A 25,567-nucleotide genomic window follows, 5' to 3' on the forward strand; every position below is an offset into this window, starting at 1 on the left:
GCTCCCCCGGCTCCTTCTGACCCCGAAATCCGATTTTCCCGGCAGCTCACATTTCGTAGTCCGCGCTCATAAACATTTTAGTGGACGGGCACGTTTCATTTTGCGCCGAAATGCGTGTAAATTGCTTTCGCTTTGCTTTAGCCGCTACAAATGAAACTAAAACGCTGACCGACTGTTGAATAGTTCTGGCCATCCAGCAGCCCCGACCATAACCCCTCCTGCTTTTCTCTTTTTTTTGGCCTCTCGCACTCGGTCGGAAAATTGCAAATGTTTGCATACGGAGACGTGACTGGGACGGGTAGGCGAAAGGATAATGGAAATTTCTAAAAATTGTATTCGTCTAGCCCCCAGCCCAGTAACGAAACAATTTTGTAATCGAAAAACTTCGCCGGACCCTGGCCCAAAGCAAACAATTAGTTTAAAGGATAACGAGCCGGGGAGGCGGGAGGCGAAAGGACGCCGTCAGGGATGTGCGCAGCTCAACTGGTAAATGTCAAATATTTTTATTTATATCCCTTGATCGTGGCCCATGTCACGGGCTCATCGCCTCGAAAGGGATTTGTGTTCTCCGGTGTGATGTCACCGAGAGAATCGATTTGGGAAAAATAAAATGTAGGTTTCAAATGAAAGCATTTCAAACTATATCTCTTAAATCCCACGGATGGAGAAATAATGAAACTCAAATAGTAGCTCCTGCTCGCATTACGGCGGGTTGACCCACGAGGCCTGAGTTCCATCCCCACCCCACGTGCCTCGCCATCCACCCCTAATGCGGAGCACCCCACCTTGGCAAGGCCATTAATAATGCTTAAAATTTAAGTCCTGGCAAATTGGTTTAGCCTGAGCCGCAAAAATATCCTCGCACAGATACGCGCCTCCTCGGAGGCGGCAAACTTGGTGCCACAAAATGCTTGTGTCGCAGTTAATTATGACGCCTAAGCTGGCATCCGAAAATGCGGAAAATCGGCAGGACTGGGGGGCCAAACGTACATATTCGTATACCTGCCAGATGTTAATAATTCACTGCTGCGGCGCAACTTAAATTGTGTTGACAGCAGATTCGAGTTTAGTTTGCCTTTGCAAAACTTCCACATGGTTAACTAATTAAAAGTTATTAGACACATCCCCCACCTCGCCCGAGATACATATTTATTGAAATTTATTTGGTGTGGGCGACACGAAACTCACATTAGAATCGACTTTTATGCGGCACTCTCCCGTCATGTCCCGGCCCGGCCAGGACATGACAAACTCCTGCCGTCTAATGTGCTCTCGTCGCAGGACAATTACCTCGGCCCGATGGGCCCCAGGTTTGCTTTAATTAAACCGAGTATTCACATTTTGTCGGCCCAGAAAGGCAGTTATAGCTCTGCCCACTCGTACTCTGCCCGGTCTGGACCCAGAATTTAAAATTCGAGAAAGAAGCTCGATTTCAGAGCAAATAGAAAGGACGAAACGATTGGGTCGGTCATCGTCCTGCTTTGTCGGACGCCTAAAAGCAAATATTCATCTCGCCCGGGTGCTCGTCGGGGGCGGCATCATGTTTCACAATTTTTATTGGCATATTTACCGAAAATTAAATGGAGCGTAAAGCAATCTGCCCCTGCCACACGGCCCGACCCGGCTGCCGTTTGGGCGACTTGCACACGCGGCGTATGCGTAATTTGTGTGCCACAAGGCGGCCTTGGCAGCAAAGACGAATTACATTAATTGCTGTGGCAGGCTCTTTTGTGTTTCACTCTGTATAGTGCCCCAGCTCCAACTCCGCCCCTGGAACGTATTCAATTGTAAAGTTTCCATCGGATGCTTTTGTTGATTTTTGCAGCAGCTGCCACCGATCTCACTCTCCGTGCCACTTTCCACTCTTCATATTCTTTGATAATTGCTTTCATTCTCTGTCCGGAGAAGGCCGGCTCTGCCCCCTTCTAGCTACTCGCTCCGTGTTTGCAATCAATTTGATTCGCCTGGGACTTGACCAGAAATTAATTAAAATGCAAATTAATTTGCAATTATGAGAAAATCCCCCGTAAAGGCTCCGCTGATGCCCCTAGATACTGCGGCCATCAATGGAGCAAGTGCACGAATTAAATCGATATGCAAATAAGCCATGCCCTCTAACGGCTGCCTCGCAAAAAACCTAAAAATAACCAGAACAAAAAGTAAATAATTCCACACAAATATTTGGCCATGAATTAATTGCAATTTTACACTGTTTGCACAACTATCAGAAAGCCAGATAGATGATGACAACGCCACTTGTTCGGGCATTGCTGCCACGCCGTGTGGAATGTGGCAAGGATTCAAATGAAAGTGTTTTTTATTTTAGAGCCGGATGGAGGCCGGGAAAGTGTTGAATAAGCTGAAATTTAAATGAGTTTACGGGGAAGTTAATGGAAAAATAGAAATTATGAACAGGGCTTGGGTAATTTAATTAAGTGGCTCAAGAGAACATTTAATAAAGTTGTTTGATAGATTCCTACAATGTGAGGTACAACATTTTTTAAAGGAAAACTATAGGATTGCAGAAAAAGAATTTGATGAATTAGGGCTAGTTCTATTTTTAGGTATTTGTTATATTTAAATTAGATTTTTTAGCCTTTTAGGTCCTCAACCATGGTACAATACCTACAGGTTAGTACATGACAATGAAAATGACTTTCCATTCTTGTTGCAAGCTTATATCTTTACTAAAATTTATAAATGAAAGTAATGCAACATAGCAAAAAATCCTGGCTTTGAAATAGATTATAATAAAAACATTGCAGCAGGTAACAAAATTTTAAAATAAAATTTGTTTCAGATACAGAATTACACAAAAACAAAAGTCGTGAGTACCTTTATATTCCAATTAATAAAAAACTAAATTATACAAACATGCAAAATATAATATCACCGTATAAGGATTAACGCCACACATTTTAGCCAACATTATTTCGCCCACAATGTAAAATTTTGTTAAAGATCTTCCTTCGTGTATATCATCCTATATATCTAATGAGTTAATCTTTGATAGGTTTAAGCCCCGACTTTCATTAACGAAACACTTTTATGGATAACCTCAGTAATTGTGTATGATTTTCCTGTTTCCGAATAACCCTGGCTAACCTTGGTTAACTGGTTAAAAATGGTACACTCAAGTTACTAGTCTATATCTTGTCATTCATAAACCTCTGCAACTCCTGGGAAAAGCTAGTTTGTTTTTGCTTGATGTCTCTGGAATCTTTGGCGGGAAGCAGAAGCATTTATGGTAAGCCATCCCTGAGCCAGAGGCCAATATTAATTCTTTTCCTTGTGCCAATTGACCTTCCACCTTGCACCTCCCGCCTCCAGCTTTCCAGCTAAACGCTTCTCCGATAACCGCAGTCGTGCGTGCCAAATACTCACTAGCATCAATCGGAGGCCGATGGAAGCCCGGGTCTATAAAGGCCAATAATCGCATTACCCGTTAGGCAAATCCACTTACACGGAAATCAATCAGGCCCATTATTGTCTAGATTTAGTTGTCATGACCACAGCGACAGTGGCCGAAAGCAAATGGCCAATCAGTAGGAATGGAAATGGAGAATCGTAAGTGTGTGGAAGAAAAAGTGCAAGAGTCGTCCTCGCAAGTGGCCGGGGTGTCCCGCCATTTCATCGCCCCGAGGTCTGGGGCATATGTTAAATCAGTCGGCGATAGCATCGAATGCCAAGAGGGAAGTTGAAAAGTGGCCGGGCAGGCCACTGAAGGGGCTGGGCCGGTTGGGGGTGGCAGAATCAAAGGTTAATCACCCCTGCAGGGCATGCAACACACGCACACTCGCATACATTGGCCCCATAGTTGCCTTTGTGTGGGCGCGTGTGTGTTTGTGAATGGGATTCGATGCGAGACTTGGCCAGAAGTTGGAGTTAAGGACACGACTTGCCAAGGGTGGGCCTGCCACTTCTTGCCACCCCCGGCAGCCCCTTCGAGCTTTTTGCAAAATGGCGCTCTCCCACATGCAACTGTGTGTGCCCCAAAGTCGGCGAGTGTGTGTGTGCGAGACTTACCACTTCAAGTCTCGATTTGACTCGAACTGAACTTTTGCGTGTTTCAATACCATAAATACTGCATGCCTGTCTGCCACTGAGTCGGGGCAGGCTGCCAAAGGGGCGGAAGGAGCCGCACATGTGGCAAGCCCACACAATGAAAAAAATTATGTCTCCCCGATGCGATTGCCAGTATTTCCGGTTTGGAGAGGATGAAAGGCTTGAAGATTGAAATTTAGGATAGAACAATATCTCGATAAATTATAAGTGAAGATATGTAGTTTGCTCTTCTCTCTACTGGATCTGGCACTTTAGTCTTTCAAAAGATAAGTAGTTGATGAGGACTATTGGAACTTGTGTTCGGCAGACTGCGACTTGTATATTTTTCTGTCACTGCATAGAGCTCCCTTCGTGTGTCGCCCAGGACCCAGGAAAGTTTAACCAAAAAGCATAAACAATCGCTACCTGTATTATGGCCAAACTTTTCCTGCTCAACTTTATCTGAAAGATTTTGGGCCCCTCCTTGAAGGAATTTATAGCCAAGCAATGGTTATAACTTAACTTTAATCGAATCCGAACAGATGCAACGACTCTAACGGCGTATTAATTGCAAATTGTAAATTTTAATCATCGGGAGTGGACCCTGCATAGTTGATGAGCCTCGACAGCCGACAAGCGACTCTGACTTGACAAATGATGGGCGGATGAATCATCCCCTTTGGCTGGGGCAGGACCACCCCGGTCGACTTATGCCGCCCCTTCCCGGCTGCTAAGGACATTTTAGAACACAATCAAAATCCATACAAAATGAGCTGCGCGCTGCTCCTTGTTAGCTCCTTTGGTTGATTATTTTTTCATTAGCGCCTCGGGGCCGAAGGCACGCAAGGACCTCCCCGGGGCCGGGTGGCTTCATAAAAGGGATATACGGGGGGCTCTTGGTTGGCCACATGAAAAAAGGAATGTCACAGTCCATTTTTATTTATTGGAATAATTTCCGGAGTGTTTCTGTCATTCGTTTTCATTTTTGTTTTATTTCGCTCGGCTCTGGGGCGAGTGGGTGGGTGGTGAGTGGTGAGTGGCGAGCGGAATGAATCATTGGATTTACAAGCTTTGCATAAACAAATAAAAACATAGCAATGAAATAAAATAGACTGAGCCCCCCATCGGCAAGGGAGAGCCGTGAAAAGCCCTCAAACTGGAAAATTTATATATTTTAGAAACATAAATAAAGCTGGCCAACTGCAAGGACTAAATGTCAAACATTCGTTTGTGCCGCCTCGCAATGGAAGCCTTTGATGCAGTTCGCCGAGGCGTTGAACGCCACCCTCGCCGTGCTTTGAGGCCCTCTATCGCGTACTGTTTCCCCCTATTTTACTTTCCCTCTCTGTTCCCAGTCCGTGTGTCACCACCCCCTTGCGTTTCCGTAATAGAGTTTAATGCAACTTTTGCGGCAGGCTGGCACTCTCTGGCTGGCAAGGGCCTTTTCCAAAGAGAGACAAACAGAGCAGAGCGAACACTGCTGCGGGAGGGGACCAGGACCAGGACCAGAACATGGCCAGGACATGGAACTTCCCTTAACCGAATTGCATAGAAAATTCTATGTGCCAAAGCCGCAACAACAGAGAACAAGCAACAACAGCCGGCATTTTGCCGAAAAAAGGACTCGGCTCATGCCGAATTTATTGATTTTTGTTGCCGCCGCATCCTGAATGAAACCCACACTCACACACACATGGGTATCTGTGCGTCTATGTGCTATGAGTGTATGTGTGTGGGTATATCCTCCCCAATTTACGAGGCGATCGACGAACAACCACCACCGAAAAGCGCCGCTGAAATGCTGAAATGCGTGGGGTGGTTTCGTTAGTTTTTCATGACAACGGGGGAAAGGCAACAACAAGAACAATAACAATAAATGGAAATGCAATCATCAGCAACAACAAGAAACAACAAGGATACAACAAGGACATCCAGTCCAACAGCTGTTCGCCACTTTTCGAGGACAATGGCGAGCAGGACACGCCGAGCCAGCCCCACTGATGATTTTCCTTATGATATGCAAATATTTGCCCGAGCCCAACAAAGGCGTCATTTTCGCGCAGTGTACGCCAAGACATAACATCAGCAGCCTGGCTGTCAGACAGACAGAGACGGAGCGACCAGAGGGAAGAAGGAAGGAAGCAATTGCCAACAGGACACTCTCGGAGCGAGAGAAAAGTGACGCATTAATGTCCTTCGCATATTGCCGGCAATTGTTCTGCTAAATTTCCTAATCCTCGGAATATATTCGCCTTTATAGGGCAATTGAGTTTTCAGCAAAGTCTTTTAAGATTTATAAAAGAATTAATATTCATTTAAAAGTGATTTAAGATTAATTTTAGCTTAATTAATGGCTTAAATTTCTCGTAATGAAGGATAAAAATGGTTCATGGATAGGAAAATACTTGTATAATGAGAAATGGAAAAGATTCTATGAAAAAATGTTTAGGATTTTAATACATGCTAGTGAAAGTCATTAACTTAAAGGTTAATTTATTGATTAAAATGGCTTATGATATATAGAAGAAAGCTGGGAAGCTAGTAAATGTGTGCTTATATTAAAACAAGAGTAAGGAATTTAAAGAATCTCGTTAAATAAAACTTAAGTAATTAGTTTATCTTTTAGACCAATTCCTTTCCTATCGCTAATAACTCGAATTAGATACAGAATATAAAGCCAAATTTCAGAGCATTAGTAGGCGCACACCCCCTCGATTAATCCTCCAGCAAACCGCGTGACCAAAAGCCAATGCCCGCACATCTGGCAGGGTAAAAACAACAATAACGGGCTACAAGTGTTTGAGTTGCCGGGTCCGGGATTCTGTTCCAGACAAATGCAAGCCCATTACGGGCGAGATGATGATAACCGGAGGAGGACACTGGTGAGGGACCACGGCTGGGAGAGGGGACTACGGCTAGATCCAACCAAAGCATTATATGCAAAGGAAACTCGACAAATTACGAGCAAAAAGCCGAGGGAGAAGCGCTACAGGGGGAGTGGGCTGGGCCGAGGAGGGGACCAGATCCAGAGAAGGCACACATGAATGGACGTACAGAGGAAAATCGGCAAAAGCCAAGGAAACACAAAATAAAAATGCCTTTGCCAAGTATATGGGGATATGCCCTTCAGTCAAAAAGGCAGTCGTAGTAGTGACTGCTAACTGGCAACTGGCAACTGCCTGCCACGCCCCGTTGCACGTTGAGCACACCTGCATGAGTCATGCTGCCCCAGGCCACAGCATTTTGGATTTTCTGTTTATGTTGCACGGAGAGTTTATTACGGAAAACAGCAGCAGGAACATTAAGGACAACAGACAGCCAAACAACCCTGCCTAGTACACAAAAAAAAATATAAGGAACTTTAAAAAAAGCAAGAGATAGATTTACATTTTGCAGATTTCCAGAGAAGGGCCCCTTTTTGGAAAAATATAAGGATTTATAATTACTTTTTGAATTAAATTTTGAAAAAGTTTAGAACTAGTATGCTGTTAATGAACTATTCTAAACTATTTATGATTCAATTATATATTTTTTTCCAAGTATTATGACCTTCCCTTTGCATCCCGAGTCCTGGCTCCTTTCGGCCAACAACCGTCTGTCGTCTGGTGCCTTTGCTTTGGGTTTTGCTTTTGCTTGTGCCTCTGGCAGCGGCATTTATGGCGTAAACTTGTTTAATATAATGAACACTGCGGAGGAAAGTCAGGCGGCACGTGAGTCAGCCGGCAATCCCGAGTCCTGGCTGCTAGAAATGGAAAACCTACCCTTGTGGGGTGCAGTGGAAAAATCAACCACCGGCGGTGGTGTTTCGGACCTGCAACCACCTTGCCGCAAATACGATGAACAAACACAATTTCTGTCGCACGGCTGGCTGCATCATGGGGCAGAAGCATCGGAAGCAGCAGCAGATGATGCAAAGATGCAGGCTCTTTAAAAATACATATAGAAGCTGCAGCAGGACAAGAGAGCGATTTGATTGCATCAATCAGCCGCAGAAAGCAGAGAGGACGGTGGAAATGGCTCGAGATCCTGCAGACGAGATCCTGTGACTGCAGCTCATTAGTCCTGGGAAATGTCAGGCCATTTTCAAGCAGCTCTGATTGAAATCGACCGCAAAACGAGTCGGGTCCTGTAGCTGCGAGTGTGGGGGTGTCCTGGGAATCAGAGCTCGCCCCGTCTGCTTGAAAATGTCTCGACCCTGTGGCGCCGCTCGTCGGGGCTTCTTTATTGGCCGACTATAGGGCGCGAGGGAGACGAGGCCCTGTTCGACTGCAACTCCTTTTCAAATGTCTACATGGCAATTTGTTTGCTCGAAAAAGGAAACTATAATTGTACAAAGAGGACATTCGAAAGCGAAACACGAGCCAGAGCTTCAAATGAGTTTCTGAAGCTGGGAAAGCCGCTTCATATTTGCCAAATTAATTGCAATTCCATTCACTCTCGGCGAGTGTTTCCTTAACCGCAACTAAGCCAACTTTATGGATGGCCATCAACAGGATAACCATCTGAGATACTTACGACCCGGGCCATAACTCGCTCCGAATGGCAAACCATTTCATTGCACCCCTTGCTCATAATTGTTGTCGGCAATAAATATCCGATAAAAGACAAACAGACACACAGACAGACAGACGACACTCCGCTCTTGGTTTGTCCGGAAACCCGAAAACCCGGAGACACAGGCACGTACGCACGTGTATCCAGCCGGATAAGAGACTGTATCTTGGCCCGAAGACACTCGCACAGTGAGAGGCAGTGAGCCGAAAAGTGTGTCTTTTAAAGTCGTTCGCATCTGGCCTCTGGCCTCTCACCTGGGGGGGATCAGGCGACTATGTCATGCCGGATAAGCGTTAAATAAATGGGATTTGGTCTGCAAGTTTCTCTCAGTGTACTAAAAGACATGCAAAACCACACACTCACACGGAATACACCAAACAATAAACTGTGCGAGTCGAGAAATATGTGCTGTTAGGGATACGCATTCTAGGGTTGGGGGAACCCCCCGAAAATAAATTGAATGAAAAGTTTTATCTGGCAACGAGTTAAGCTTCAGGCTAATCGCATCGAAGGCGATAAACAGGACGAAGCAGGCGCGGTGGCAACTCTGGTGCAAATTCAATTTTCTCAAATCGAAAATGTGGTGCGAAGTTCCACTTCCGTATTGATGGCAGGACGCGGTGCGTGTTGGGGCCCTCATGCCGCCAGAGTTGCCATCACGTTCGCTGATGGCTTAACAACTTATTTATGCCCCGTCGTAGCGGCCCCACCCTTGAATGAAGGCATCCTGCTATCCCCATCGTCATGGCGATGGCTCCTTGTTGCTTTGCTTGTATCCTTGTTTGCTCTCGTCGCGGCTTTCCATTTGTTTTGTCGGATGGAGAAGGGCGCCCAGCATCACTCCCCCCCAACCGCCCACTATGCCAGCCCTCGACAATCTGCTGGCGAATTGTCTCCTGGCTGAGGACTGGCAATTTCATTTAAATTTAATTCCACTTTCTGGCACGTTGTCAGCGCTGTCAGTTTATTCAAATTCTCTTGTTCTACAGCCGGCACACCTACACACACAATATCCTTGTAGTCGAACACATATATGAGTCAAGGACCTGGTATAATCAAAATAAATTGCAATATGAAACTATTTGCTCGGATAGACAAAAGGCACGGGACCTGGCCTGGCCCGGAATATAAAACTTTTCCCCACAGGCTCACACGCAGCCACCTCCAGGTTGCCGTCAAGGATGTGCATTTCCGACGCAATTTGATAGCCTTGATGGCGTGGGGGCAGAGTCCCGGCATTATGATAATACTCCAGCCAGGATACTCCGGATTGACATCGATACACAGTCGTAGCATACTTTCCGGGGGAGGCCCCAGGGGGCTGGGACTGCAAACTAATGACAAAGGCCCGCATAATTGCGTTACGCTCCGGAACACAAAAAACTCCCACAAAAAATAAACCAAAATGGAGTCCCACCAATATGGGTCAGCTGGACATGCTGGACGAAAGATATAGTCACTGGCAGCTTCTGGAAGTTTTTCTTGACGTTTCGGGGGTGAGTGGGAGTGGAGGCGGGGAAAGGCTAACAAATTGCTTGCAATTTATATATACAAGCGTGACTGACATGCAAATTGTGATAAATTAGAGGGGAGAGCTCTGGGAGCCTTTCATCCACCCTTTCATGGGGCGTCTGAGCCAAGTTTGGTGGCCAACTTACCCCCCGACTCGCCGGCTGGCCAGGCGACGAAGTAGTCTTGACTGATTTCTCTGAGCTGCTGCAGCACTTTGATCAAGTTATTACCCATGGAGATGGGGAGGGGCGGCGGGGATAGTGTGCACATCAGTCGGTCAGCTTAATTAAGCCAATGAATTATACGCATGGACCATGGCTCTCTCGCTGCGGCCGCCTCCTACTTATGCATTCATTTTGAACTCTAATGAAGCGTAATTGATGCCGTTTCTGCATTATAAACTTGATTGCCACACAACGACGTATGCGACGAGCTGCCTTAATGAAATGAAGTGCGGCGACGGCTTTTGCTGCCCGCCAATTATGCAATCAAATGTCCCGGGTCACAGGTCCCGCGCCCCCAGCCGGGAGTCAAGTGTCCAGCCAACACAAAACAAATCGGAGGCAAGGTGTTCGAGCGACCCTCGCAGCTCAATTGTTGCAATTCAGGGCCTTAAAACAACGATATCCTTGTGTGGAATTTATTTTTATGCAAAATTAATCAGTTTTAATTGAAAAGCAGTGCTTCCTTTCCAGAAACTAAATAATTAATGCTCATTATTTGCAGTTTGCAGAGTCACTTTGGAATTCTTTGGAAATAAGTAACTCGTTAAATATTTTATTGAAATCAATAGTTTTGGAAAACAAAAGCCCAGAAACTATGTATCTTGCGGATGCATCATTGCCATGAATATGTATCAAGGGATATCATGTGTATAATGTCTTTCTCTAAAGGGAAAGTGCAACCCAGCATGCCCCTCCTGGGCTTCCAACATGATAAGCCTAATTAATGCAATTGAAACAAATTCCGGAATGCAAATGAACCTCGCTCTGGTTCTGGTTTTGGGGCAGCCTGTGGATGCTCGGACATGCCTCATTAGCCAAAGTGCCATAAACTTGGCTCGTCTAATTGAATTAACACTAATGAGGAGGGCGTGGCTCACACACACTTTGGCCGGCTTTGAGAACGAGGTGCGAAATGCTTATCGGCAGAAAGGAGAACATCCTTTTTAGACTACATTATTCATGCACTCAGGTCCTGCCACTCTGCTTGGTAAATTAAACACAAAAACTAAAACGTCAAATGGGACATGATGGGTGGATAGGTGGTTGGGGGGCTGTGTGGCTGGGTGGCTGGGTGGCTTGTAGGGCTGCCAATCAATCAATTTAGGCAGTGAGCCGTGGACAGGACTGCCACCACACCCCACCGCATCGCCTCGCCTCGCCTCGCCTCGGTTGGCTGGAACATGTGATTTCAGTTTTTGGCAGAAAGCAAATCGAATCGATTTGCGAATCCTGTGAGCCAAGGCACTTAAATTCCTCGGTCGGATTCTAATTGCTACAAAAATGTGGCAAATTCAACTTTTTTCGGTGAGTGAATATTTCAAAGGCAGTGGCCTGCAGTGGCATTCCATGTGCCTGGATTTGATTGACCCTCCGACCCTCGGAGAAAATTCACATTTATTGCTCGAGATACTTCCAATAAACAAAGCCCAGTCAGCAAATATTTGGGGCAAGTTTGCAAATAAAACTTGGCTCAAAGAAGCAATAATAGCTGCAAAAATAATCGAGAATATTTAATAACTTCTTTTATTCGTTGCTTTCGGCATAAAAGGTAGGTATTCTGCAGCAATATTTCACTCTGCTTATTGGGGCTCTCTTGCTCGTTTGTTCACCTGTTGTTGGCTTTCCAGGTGAACAATTCCGAACTGTAATTATCGGCCAAAATCAAATCGAATATACAATTCGGGAGACGCGGCCAAGAGGCCATCAATCATGCGACTGACGCGCCACATGACATAACCGCTCCAGCTGCGTCTGCTTCTAGGTCTGAATTTGTACCTGAATCTGTATCTGTTATTAGCGAGAGTGTGTGTGTACGAGAGCATGCATCAATTAAGCTCTTATTCTAACATAACAATTTTGAATGTGGCCAAAACCAGTTTGAGAGCCCAAGCCTACGCGGCGGCGTCCACTCACCCAAGTATCTCATGGATACCGGGCGAGCTGGGCAAAGTAAACAAACTCAGGCGGGGGCCGAGCAGTGACTTCTCACATTTGGGCCAAAAATCTCCCAGTCCTTGGGCGGCCTGGCATCTGAGCAAATAAAGTCAAGACTGGCTTAGGCAAATATATATTGGCAGAGCATTGGATTCCACAATGAACTGTTGATGTTTTGATGGAGGCTCTGGCCACAAATCAGCAACATTAGCTGGCACGAGACAAGCCATTCAAATGTTAATTAATCAACGGCCAGAACGGGTTTCCCCTGCTCTTCTGGCTTCTTGGCCGGCTTTCGATTGACTGAGGTTAGTTAGGTGAGTTGACAGTCTGCCGAAGCCAGAAAAGAGAGCAAGGCTCCTTGGCTTGGCTCCTTGACTAGGCCCACTGGCCATTGGCCAACACTGATCTGCTCTGCGTTCACCTCGCTCGCAGGCTATAAAATTGTTAACAAAAATGCAGGAGAAACCGGCTCGATGGACAGGTTGCGTTACAGCCAGGATGAGCTGCTTCTGCTGGTGGTAGATGGGTTTTCGGCCTCGTCGAGACAGCTGCAAAAGCCAGCACGAGAGCCGGGTGCTAAGAACCTCATTTTCTACACAAAAAAAAATATTTAGTATTCTATATAGGAAAGTTGTATATTGAAACTTTGTTTACCTTTAAAAATATAAACTTTTAACCAAAAATACTGACACAAACACTGAGTCTTTTTAATTCCCCCGAAGAATGTATCTTTTTTAGTGCAACAATCTTTTTGAGAAAAAGAATGGAAACATCAAGAGCACGGAAGAGTGAGAAAGACAGAGGGAAAAGGAGAAAGACCCAGAGAAAGAGAGAGGCGAGCAGTAGCTGAAAACCAGTCTTACAACAATTTTTCAGCTACTTGCCACCGGCAGGCAAGCAGGCAGGCTCCAATTGGACTTGCCTCTTCCACCACACACCGCATTCCAACTAGAGAATCATAAAACATAAATGTTGCAGCGTTCGGGGGCAAGTGTCTTCTTCCCCCGGACAGGATGGCTGGCAATTATGGGGTACTATCTCTTCGAAGCGAGCGCAGTTAACGGGGCCCGAAAAATATCTTAATAAATTGGCAATCCGACAAAATCGTCGAGTGAATAATGTATCTGGCAGATAAGTTTGGTCCCGGCACCGCTGAAATATTTATGCCGCCCAGACAAAGGGCCAAGCCGATACACAGACAAAAGCACATCTCACAGATACACAAGCTGATGGGGAAAAGTGTGAATGCAGGGAAAACAAAGCACTTGCAACGCTTTGAGATACATTTGTATCTCGTGCAGGCGCTTGACTCCGTATCCGAACTCGAATCCGTTGGTGTTTGGGTCGCCCTCCCTTGCGGCCTCACCTTCGCCGTCTCTGTCCTCGGGGCCCACGTTTTAATGTGACTTTTATTGTGCTTCCTCCTTTTGTGTCTCATTTCGTATTCAGTTTTATGTTTGTTTGCTTAGCGCTTCGTGTTGTGTCTGTTTTGTGGCGACTCTGAACTTTCGGCTGTTGCAGCAGCAACTCCGAGTACTGGCCAACTGCTAATTGCTGGAACAAGAACAACCAGCTCGGGTCTTAGGCCCCAAACACAATGGGATCGAAGCCGTAGAGTGGAAGTTGGCTCAGTCGCTTTAACCCAAACGGGGTTGTGGCCCAAATGGAAACAACAAATGGCAGGATAACCGCGCTATCCTGCAGGCAGCTTCCGGCCGGAACGACACCTGTCATATGCCATACGTCAGGTGTCATGTGGCGCACAATCCCCATTAGAATGCACCACACAGACACCCACCCACACACACACACACACGCCCACACGGCATGTCCTGGTGGTAACGGTAAACTTACAGGCTTTTTATTTGCTCTCGCTGTTTTTGTATCTCCACGCGTCGGTGGCCAATAATCCGCTTTATCCTCGGCACGGCGGCATTGTTAAATATTTATAATATGGCATTTAAATTCGCACACTCGTGTTTTACTATTTTTGCGCCTATTTTTGTATTATTAAATGCGGCAATACTATGATTTAAGCACACTTTTCCACTCTATTTTCACTGTTGCACTCTGACTAATTTATAAGGGGTATTCCGTTAAATCTATAAACCATACACTCTGCAGCGGGGCAGGGCGGCGGCAGGTCGGGGGCCAGGCCAGGCCAGGCCAGGAAAAGCCAACGCACTTTTCGTACTCGAAACGCGCGGCAAAAAATTCACAGAGAGCGCTATTGCTGGCGAATAAAACCGGTAATTTCGACCGTCGAAGTTGTTGCTGTTACTCTGCCTTTGCCCAATAACTTGGCTTTGGCTTTGCTTCTGGCTTTGCTTTTGCTTTTGCTTTTGCCTTTGCTTTTGGTTCGACGCGCACGCGTAGCCCCAAGCGGAAAAGAACTTTGCTTCGGGGGTATTGGACAACGCGTCCAATCGGTTCGGAGTCAGAGCGTCAACTGGCCAGACCAAACCAAGGCAGACCAAGCCAAACCTGAACCTGAGTGGGAATCTGAATCTGAAGCCGAGGCTGAAACTGAAACCGAAATGTATCTACGAAGTTTCCGACTCGCATCCGAAGGTTGCAAGGGGAGTTTTCACTGTGGCAGCGAGTTCATGTTGGTGGTGAGTTCGGCAGAGGAGCTGGCGGGGGTAGTAGCCATGTTGCGGCAACATGTTGATAACACCGCCATGAAACAGTGAGTGTTGCGGCAACAGCGAATATCGTAACAAAACAAACGATATGATTTATAACGTAATGTCCTTATAAAAGTTTTTTTAGATCAGTTCCTAAGAAAAAACGTTTAAAAATATACTAAAACTATATCTTTTAAAACACAATAGTTACAAAATGTTATATTTATTAGTTTTATGCCAGCTATAAGTTTCTATTTAGTACTGCAGAAAAAGGAAGTAGGAATAAGCTTCTAGGATTGAAACTTCAAGGTATTTTATAGAATTTTCCAATAAATGAACGATAAATGAACCTATGTACGTGTTCTTATAAACTTTACTTATAACTGTTCGATGTATATTCTTATTAAACCCTGAGTATGTATGTTTATATGCTTAATTTGTATGCTTATTTAATAAATATTTATTTAGTTAAACCAATATACTTCAAGAGTACCCCAATACATTTAGGAAATTTCGCCCACAGCTCTAATCCTTTTATATTAACCAGCTTCAGCTTGTCTTAACCATGCAAGAAAATGCAAAGTTCCCAAGGACTTCCAAGGACGACGTAATGAGAGCAGGCAGGTTGTGCAAGCCTCATGTCCTTATTGGGTTAAATGCATTCATTAGTGGGGACACGTTAACTTAATAGATTCAATTACGGGCACATTACCGGACACAATGCATCCGTTTAAGCCCTGCCAGAACTTCCCAGGAATGCCCTCGTCCTGGTCGGCTCGGACGTTCGATTAGATTTCAATTTATCAAATTATGTAAAATATATTTAGAGCAATTTAGCAACCGAGGTTGGCACAGTTAGAGCCATATGTTGTGCGCCCAAGGAGCTGGAGCAAGGACAACAGGAGATGCTAATGTTGGTGGAAGGGCAGGTGTTCAGGTGGGCTGCAGCCAGGTGTTGGCCAAGACAACAGCCCGTGTCCTGACGTAACCCGAATCCGAGTCGAACGCCACCGAAGGACTACGCCTTGCATGTAATTGACATTGGCCCCTTGCGTTTGATTAATTGCGTTTGGTTGGGGCCCTTCCAAGCCATTGACTCGGAATGCTCTGAATCTTGCTCATTGATCTGTAGCCACGTATCTACGTATCTACGTATCTGTGTATCTATCCTATGCATCTGTGTAACTATGTAACAATGCGGCTATGTGGCTGTAGGGCCATGTGTATCTGCATCCGCAACTGTAACGATTTCAATTTGTATCTGTGTGCTTTTTGCGGAGCAATAAATTCGGCATGTTCGACATGCTTTCCAATTACTGGGCGCTGGCATTAAACAAATGCAATTCACTTGACACACGTCGAGAGTTGCGAGTCCTTTTCGGCAAACGGAAATCGGAATTCGGGAGCAGAGCAGTTTGATATGGAACTGAAGTTGAAGGAGCACATCCTGCAGGTCAAGCACTGCAAAAATAAAGTAGTTTTGCAAATCGAAACTTTAATAGGTACCTTTATTGAAAGATATAATAATTGGTGGTGGTTTTAAAATTTCTATAAAACTACTTAGTGTAAGTATTCGTCCTTTGGAATTATCCTACTAAAACCCCTTGTTTGGTACGCATTTCTCTAAATACTTTCATAACCCTTTTTTAACCTCGCAAGATTCCATGGGCTATTTTGTTATGCATAGGTATCATAAGATATTATTTTTAAGTGCAGGTCGGAGACACTTGTTCCTACATTTGGTTTATGCAAGTGCCGCCTGCAAGCGATATAAAAACCAGAAGAAGGCGGAAGGACTCACAGGACACAGGACGCAGAACGCTGAGGATGTGGATGTGGAGGTGGCGATGCTGCCGCTTCACTGAACCTCAATGGCCGCCTAGGGGCGAGGCGAGGCAGGGCGGTAGTGTTGCTCCAGCCAAGAAACATAACTCAACAATGCAAAGGACTCGAGCTACGAGCGAGCGAGCAAAAAGCGCAAGCAAAGGAGCCACAGGCTGCTAGTCCTGCTGCTAGTCCTCCTTCGGCAGAGCAATTTAAGCGTTCTTACGCTCGACAAACGCTGCCCATGCATAGTTTATGATCTCCCCTCGCAGAGCCCCCGCAGAACCCCCGCAAACTCATATCTATGCATTTTGCTGAATTAAACTAACTGCACAGAATGTCGCAGATAATTCAATGCACCTACACAGAACATTTTTATAGCCCGCATCTTCCATCCTCTATCCTCCATGCTTGCTCCTGCTGCTGTGGCGCCTCTTCCTGCGGGTCCTGTGACTCCCCCCTCTGAGTCCTCCCCCGCCCCTGCTCAGTCGAAAAGCGCCACGAGGGTAATTTAAAAATCCATTTGTGTTTTGAGATTTCGCTGCCAGAGACATCCAGCGAACAAGAGCAGCGCCCTGTTGGCCAACAATTGCGGTGAGCTGCGGGAAAAAAACAGGAAAAAGCGAAATGCCAGGAAAATTCAAGCCAAAAAGTGCGCGAGGGGGGGGGGGAGAGTGGCAGCTCGAAAGTGGAAAATGCGAACGTCCGACGGCTGACTAGATGACTGCCCGACTTGACTGCGTGACACAATTTCAATTTGCATTGACAGCATGAATTATAGCAAATAATCCCCGAAGGCAAATGCGATTTTAGTGATGCCAGGAGTTATCACAGAGAGAATAAATAGTATCAATAATAATATATGGCGATGACCATCCAAGAATAACTAATAGGAATACAAAAAGTGTGCAAATAAATTAAACCAAGGCTTTAACGATGTCCTTCAAAGCAAATGGTTTCCATTTAATAAGGAATTAAATCGAAGGATTTTATAATTTAATCAGTATATATATTATCTAAAGTTGAGATTCCAAAAAATTAAACTAAAAGAGGTATTTTCAAAAAAGATGTAATTTAATCATGATTTTAATCTTATTTGTATAAAGATTTCCAGTCCTTGATGATTTCTTTCAATATTTATCAATAAATATACTCCCTCGTATTGTTCTCCGTGCACTTCTTGGGTTTCCAGTCCAGAGCTTTCGGGGACTTGTGTCAAACGATTTCTGGGAGTGACCCCGCGGATCGGCAGTCCAGCTGTTATTGATATGGAAATGATGCGCACAACCAAAAAAATCTAAAAATAAAAAAACCGAAAAGCGAAAAGTAAAACTGGCAAACGGAAAAATGCTTGGGAAAAACAAGCAAACTTTGCAAAAATAAAGCAAAGTAGGTTCCGGCGAAATAAAATAAAACAGCGACAATAAAGGCAAATAAAATTTAAATTTTATGCAATGGCCAAAGCAGTTAATTTTGTTCGCCAGGACAGCTAAACGAGCAAACCGAGAAAGGACTCGCCGGGGGAAACCGGCGATGAAAACTCTGAGAAAATAAAAAGGGAAAAGAGGAAAACCGAAAAGAGGAAAGCGATTGGGGGAAGCTCAGAAGCGGAGAAGGAGTCCTTGTTGCCAAAGTAAATGAATAATGAATGAAAAGCCGCGAATATGAGTGGCCTATTGATCACGAGAACGCCAAACAATTTAGCCAAAAAAATTAAATTCAAATTTAAACGCCTGGAGATTCCAAGGAACTCCACAAGTATTCCCAGGAAATCGAACTGAATGGATTCAGGGAAAGTCTGTTCTGTCACAAATGACTTCACTTGTTGGGCGAGGATTCTATGAAAACATTCAGGGACATGGGGAAGTGAAATGTGGTGATTCAAATGTGGAATAAAATCCAATTTATTTTACATTCGGCCTTTAATTTACCTTTTTTGATGACTTGGAAGAAATGTAAGTGAAAACTGACTCTTAAATTACTTAAATTTAAGAACTTAAAGCAACGGAGAAACTCGTAAGGAGATGTCCTTTTGGTGATTTTGATATTATTTTTAAATATGGACACAGATAGTAATTGTCAAATACAAAAACTGACTTCCTGCAGTGAAATTTAAAGGCTCAAGTTTAATTTTATAATAATTAAAAACAAAGCTTTATAATAGTGAGTAAGAAGACCATCAATTAATGAATGTGAATATGAGTCCGCAATAGTTTTCCCATTTAATTGCCTCGCTATGGAAACATAATTCCATTTAAACAAATAATATAATTACAAATACCCACTAAAATGTTTATAAAAATAATAAGCTATTTGTGGACTTATTATCTTTCAAACTGATTAAAATTAAGCATTCAAATGAAGCTGCATTTAATTTTCCAAAAACACTATAATTGTTATGGCAACTTGACTCATTTTTCTAGAACCGCGGATTCCTGTTAATTTTGTGTCCTACCAGCTATTATTTTGCGCAATTTCCCCTCGACTCTTTGGTTGATGTTTATTTATATATTTCCTGGGAAGCTCTTGGCGTGTTCGCATCGCCAACTAACTAACCACCTGAACCACCTCGACCACCTGAACCAGCAAGAGGGTTGCCCCCAGGCACTATCCCCAGGCGCGACCCCCGACCTCTCACCTGGTCTTCGCGGCTTCACACCTTCATTCCGTAAATTAGTGCACACCGCGGCGCGTTCTCCACCTGGGTCCTGGGAGAGTCCTGCCCAGGACCTGCTTTCTGCACACAAACACCTTTATATTTCTATTTTGGCGGAAGCACTTATAAGTTGATATAAAAAATGCATGCCGAGTGCATTACGCTGCCACTTTCTACTCCACCTGGTTGAAGGGATTCCTGCTCATTAGCCAGACATCTGCACCACCCAGCCACCCCGGTACCTTGCCTCCCCCATCCACCTCTGGCAACTTCGAACTGTGAAATTTGTAAGTGCGTGCTAGTGAGGGGAGTTGGAAGAAGGCGTCGTGCTCAAGTGGGCGTGCCCAGGTGCAAGCCGCGCGGAAAACTATGTCAAAAACTTTAAAAATATTCACTTGCTCCGCGAGTGGCGCTAAAATGTTTGTTGTTCCGAGAGCTGCCAGCGCTTGTGTCTTAGGAACAGGATGTTTGTCGGCGGTTCGAAGGAGCTTGTCCTGCCGTCCTGGACTCCAGCCACCGCCGCCAGGTGTGAGAAATACTTTAAAAGTTGCCTCCTGCTTTTCCAGGAGCTGTAAATTATATGCAAATTACGTCGAAACGACAAATATACGGAACAGAACGGATCCGTGCGGTAAATCATGCGAAAAACAAAGTTGCTGACACTCTGAGAGGCGGACGAATGGGTATCCCCCCAAAAAACGGGTTTCTGTTAAGGGGGAAGCTGGGAAAACTAACAACACTTGAGGACGTGCGAAACGTGTTCAAGACGAGCAGTTGAGCCAGGACATCCAGCCAGCCATCCGACATCCTTCGGCCTGTATTGATATTTGTGGCACGTCACAGTCGGAGTCATCACGTTGTCCGGGAACGCATTCCCGTGCACGGATATCGGGATGCCACAATCTCAAGGCTGCAGAAACGACAGCGGCAGTGGCAGCAGCAGCAGCAGAATGCAGCCTAAAGAGGCCAGACGACGTCCCCCCCACTTAACTCTGCAGGACGAAGGACAACGGCAGGAGGCCGGCTTAAACACATCACGTCAGCGCGCTGTCAATGAGCAGCACTTGAACGGCGGCAAAGGATACAGTTCCTGCATCGAGCCGTGTGGCAGGATCCATGTGGCAGCCCGGCTGGCAATCCGCCGGCTTCTTCGCACGCTCACAAATGTTTTATAAGTCATTTTATGCATTTTTTCCTGTATGAGAATTTCCTTGTTTTACTTTTTCCCCTTTGCTTTTTCCTGCTCGTAAGTGGAGTGCCAGTTTGTGTCAGCGATGAGCAAATGGGTATATTCAGACTAAGCTTTGAAGCTAGGGGATGAAAAGAGGGTTTTTGTTTCATAAAAGATATTTCCTTTACTTGGAATAGTGAATTTTAGAATTCATGAATTCTTTGTTAGTTAATCCAAAAATATACTCTATAAAGATGTTCATTTACTTTTCCTAATGCACTATCATTCAAACCATTGAGTTAGAAATACTTCTGGGGGTTAAAGATAGTTTTAAGGACTTTGTGAAATGCAATAGATCCGCACTTTTTCTTTAGTATTAAATTCGTGGTTAGAAATCAGACGAAGCTCAAATATAGCAACTTATATAGAGAATGAAATAAAGGCTTTAAAAAATATTTGAGAAACAGGGTTTTTTAACACTAATATATTAATATATATTTAATATAGTTAAATAATAGGTAAAAAATATTATTATAAATCACCCCATTTTTGGCAAAATCATTTTCTTCTTACATAGATTAATACTTAAGCTCATAGCTCATTCCTTCGAAAACTATTTAACTTTTTGATTAAATCCTTTTTTTCAAACATTTAGGTTCTTTACCTTATAAGAGCTAACAATCAGTTCCATTCTATCAGGAATTCTAGGAATTGGACCTAAAAATTTTATTGAACCGAGTTCGAATCAGACATGCGAATAAATAAATCATTTTTTCAGCAATTCAAAAGTATTATATTAGTATGACATCAGAAATCATTAACCGCTGAAAGCCGTCACCTCAGACGAGTCCTAGCTTCAGTGTGAACGATTTCCCTTCATTTTTTCCTTTTTTTGCAATTTCCATTTTCTTTTTCATTTTTTTCTTCTATATTTTCTTTTTGCAGCCGTTTTCCCTGGTGATGCCGGAGCCGGTGGTGCTCTCGGCGGCAATACTGCCTGCCGCGCGCATGACTTGATGCTAACAATAGCACTCCGGGAATGGGTTGCAGCGGATCCGTACCCGTACCCGTACCCATATCCGTACCCGGAGCCTGGGCATGAGTTCTTCTGGCAACGTGGTTCCATGGGAGCTAAGAGGCATCATGGCATCACGGTTTGTCGAGTTGTCGGCTTGTCGAGTTGTCGGCTGGTCGGGATGTCGGTTCCTGTGCCGACTCACGCATTGCACACGCATACATATACACAGATTGACAGTCTTTTAATTAAGAAGCCGTCAAAGATGGCGCTGGCACGAGCTCTCCAGCTCACCAGCTCGCCGGCACTCCAGCATCGGATGCTGCAACCATGTCACTGGCAATTATGCAGCGCCTGGCTGCACCAGGCATCCCGCAAACGCAATTCAATTTAACGTTTATTCACAAATTAATTGAATTTTTGGTATTCATTGTGGGCACGGAGCAGAAGATGCACTTGCCAGCCTCGCCGGCCGTGCTTTCCGCCAAATGGGAGTGCAGCGGAAGAACTTTCGCTGATTGATTAATCATACGGACGGCTAATTAACCACAAGCACTGCCAGATGTTGTCAACAATTAAGCCGAAACTGGATAGATGAATGGACAGGGCTTTCAATGAAATGTAATCCATTAAATCTTATTTTAAACACATGTTTCGTGTAAATTTAAGACCCGACACACTTGTTGACATCTCAATAAAACGGAAGGACAGGACATTTCAAAGGGACATACATACATTCTCATGGTTGTGTGTGCTTGTTCCGAGAAAATGACTTTATTTACCTATCAAAGATGATGATATAGATATGACAAGAATATAAAAGTAAGTCATGTCCTTTCCTCAGGAGGCTGAAAACAAAAGCGTGAATAAACACTTAACAAACCTAATAATAACGTCTTACTCACTCGATCTTTTTTGCTGAACTCTGCTTATTTGAACTTTGAAACTCATCGTTAGAGAAGTTTTTCTTTATTTTTTGGCAAATCTACCCCGGGCAGAGCCCTCCTCCAATTTCCTCGTTTTTCGGTATCTTTGATGAAGCAGCCTTGACAATTTATTCAGCTCCTGCTGTTTAACTTTGCCGTCGAAAAGTTGGCCGTGTTCGGACTTTTGCTAAAAACTACTACTCGAAGGCACTTATTCCGCTTTGGCCAAAAAGGCAAGGAACAGCTTCCCTGCTGGCCCTGTAATAATTGCATCTTGTTGTAAAGAGGCCAATAGATGGATGCTCCGGCCAAGTCTTTAGTCTTCAGTTTTCAGTTCAATGTGAAGTGTCACTCCAGCAAAGTGCAGCTTCTACTCAAGGATCAAGGACTGTGCACGTGAACTCTTGAGTGTTAATATAAACACTTGGAAAATTATTGGCGAATTTAATTTGCATGTTCATAACATGTATTATTTAGGGGTGTAGATACATAAATACATAGTTTACATGTTATACAATTTTTATTACTATAATATTTATTATTATTAAATATTAAATTAATACACTTTTTTAATTGTTAAACCAAATAAATAATAATTGCAACTAAGAACTAATTAGTCAAAATTATAAATCATTTTAAATGACATTAATTTGCACAATATTGTATATATTATTCGAAAAGTTGTACTAAAAAATCCAACTTTGAACGAAACTCCAACACAAATACCTTAAAAAGGAGTCCACACACTTAATTATGCTTAATTAAAAAAGTTAAACTAGAAACTGTTTAAACAGGATTCCGTTTAATTATTAAAATGTTTTGCTGAATGCAGATACACAGAAGCATACGTACGAGTACCTAAAAGTTATATTCAAATGCTGTTATTTAATGCCCTCGAGGGGCAGCTTATGCAAATAATGCGCATAAATTTCACAGTGACAGGGACAAAGGTGAGGGGGGAGAGTAGTGGCTAAAATCGTTCTAAGCTTGGCCAAAACATTGCCGGCAAATACTTCACATTTGCCACTTTTCTGGTTGCTTGATTACTTATGCCACTCCACATATTCGCAGACACTTGCCGAAGGAAAATGCCGAAGGAATGCAACAATGTGCATAAATTTGGCCAAAAACTTTAAAATGGCATTTCGCCTGCCAGGCCCCCACTGCTAGGTAGTTGCAACTTGCCACTAACAATGTAAAGTGGCACACTCGCACACACAAGAGGAGAAAGTTGCAACATATTTCGAGGCGGGGCACGGGGCCACCAGGGCGCATAATTAATGTTTATTTTTGCACTTTAATTGGTTATTAGAAGGGGAGGCGACCAACTTTTAATGGCTCTGACAGGCAGCCCTGAAAAATATGGCATATTTGTACTAAGTGCATTGAAATTGATGGTGATGGCTGCCGGTTTAATATTGTTGCCAATGGCAACCCATCGCCAGCCAGAAACCTTTTTAATTGAAATAATTGACATTTTACACCGCATGTGGCAAAGTTCCTAATGTTAACTGGTTGCTCGGGAGCTTTGCTTGATGTACTCTGCCATCTAATTAATTTCATTATTCCCACACACAAAAGCTAAACAACTCCGGGTCCGGACTCCAGACTCCGAAAAGCCCTGCTCCGTAGAGGCAATCTCACAAAAACTTGCCAATTAGGCCAATTGACGGGGGACCCGTCAAGACTTCAATCACTCGAGGCATTCGGGGCAACTATAAAATTCATAATCAATTTTTAGCGCCAATAAAGTTTAGTTTAATTCGAGGGGTCTTCCGCTCTTCAAGACTGGAAATTGAGAGCTTTTGAGGGTGGGGTGGAAACTACTTGAAACAATTACTACGCATTCATTTTTAATGCCAATTAGAATATTGGCGTGAATATTTTATTCCTTGGCATTTAATTTTTTTTAAGGAACTTTACTCTGCAAATGCATGTCAAATGCATTTTCGTTAATTACAGAGTGAACCCTAGTCATCTTTCTGCATGAAATTATACAATTTTACTGAAGTCAATTCATAATACTTAACGCGTGACCATGCATTATAAGATGCGCTCGATCATGGCACCATCAAACCGACAAAATAGTTTTCTTTTTTCTATTTTTTATAGAATTATATGTACATACACATGCTTACACATGTATATGCTGAATGAAGCAAATGTCAAAATCATTGATGGTTATTACAGAAGTTTAATTATATAGCAGTTTTACAAAAGCTAATCGATCTGAAACATTTGAGTTTGTACTTTTACTTATACTTAAACTTAAACTTTAATCTTTGATTAACCGATGAGACTTAGATTTTTTTAAGACATTTATTTTTAGATTTTTATAAAAATTGAATAATTATATGAAGTGAATATTATAACCACCAAAAAAACCGACAATTGCAAATACCATAGAGAAACAAATGATTAAATTAGACCTTGCAAGGACGTTCTACTATACACGTTTTAGGGAATAAAGTTTAAAAATGAGGTATGAATAATGTTTTCTTTTAAAAACTAGGAAGAGGAAATAGTGAAAAATTAAATCTTATAATAAATGTATAGTATCTAATCAAATAATAAGCAAATATCTTTTTCGGATCTTATGATTTTTTAAATTATAATTCTAGTTGCCAACCGAAATATTTAACTCTTAAAATAAAACTTTTAAATCCGTTCCGTCAATAGTTGTGCATAACCAAACAATTATTTATTTTTTTAAATACTTTAAAAATTTGAGACAAATATGGGGCTAATCCCTAAAAGCCTATTCAAATATTATCTATTGACTTTGCACAACTTTAATCACCGACCTTTCTACTCATTAATCCGATGCCTTGACCAGAAGGAATTTCAGCCCCACACCCTCCTCACACATGAGCAGACATACATAAGCTCTTTATAATTATAACATATTAATTAAATAAAGTGCACTTCCGCTGTCATTAACACGGCCAAACAGCTCAGCTCAATTCAGTTTGGGGCTAAGCCCGGCTTTCAACGTGCAACGTAGCACGTCGCACCTAACCCTGCTCCTGTGCCTGCCCCATGCCGTTGTTGAACGACATCAGCCGGCAACAGACAA

At 43.6% G+C, this 25,567-nt stretch overlaps 1 protein-coding gene and 1 long non-coding RNA gene across 3 annotated transcripts in view; one reads left to right on the forward strand and one right to left on the reverse strand.

The window, feature by feature from the left end:
- Window positions 1-14,763, reverse strand: part of stan (Protocadherin-like wing polarity protein stan) — a 49,647-nt gene extending 34,884 nt beyond the window's left edge. For both annotated transcript variants that reach the window (XR_011442556.1, XM_017251164.3), the window contains exon 1: window positions 14,127-14,763. The gene's annotated coding sequence lies outside the window, so the exon portion shown is untranslated. The remainder of the gene's footprint in view (window positions 1-14,126) is intronic.
- On the forward strand, window positions 160-14,116 carry LOC138926176 (uncharacterized). The gene is made up of 3 exons (XR_011442557.1): window positions 160-2,159; window positions 2,229-3,247; window positions 3,331-14,116. It is a non-coding gene; the product is annotated as an uncharacterized lncRNA (long non-coding RNA).
- Window positions 14,764-25,567: the final 10,804 nt, after the last annotated feature.

Source organism: Drosophila bipectinata, chromosome 2R (assembly GCF_030179905.1).
Source record: "Drosophila bipectinata strain 14024-0381.07 chromosome 2R, DbipHiC1v2, whole genome shotgun sequence".
In the NCBI taxonomy this organism is placed as follows: domain Eukaryota; kingdom Metazoa; phylum Arthropoda; class Insecta; order Diptera; family Drosophilidae; genus Drosophila; species Drosophila bipectinata.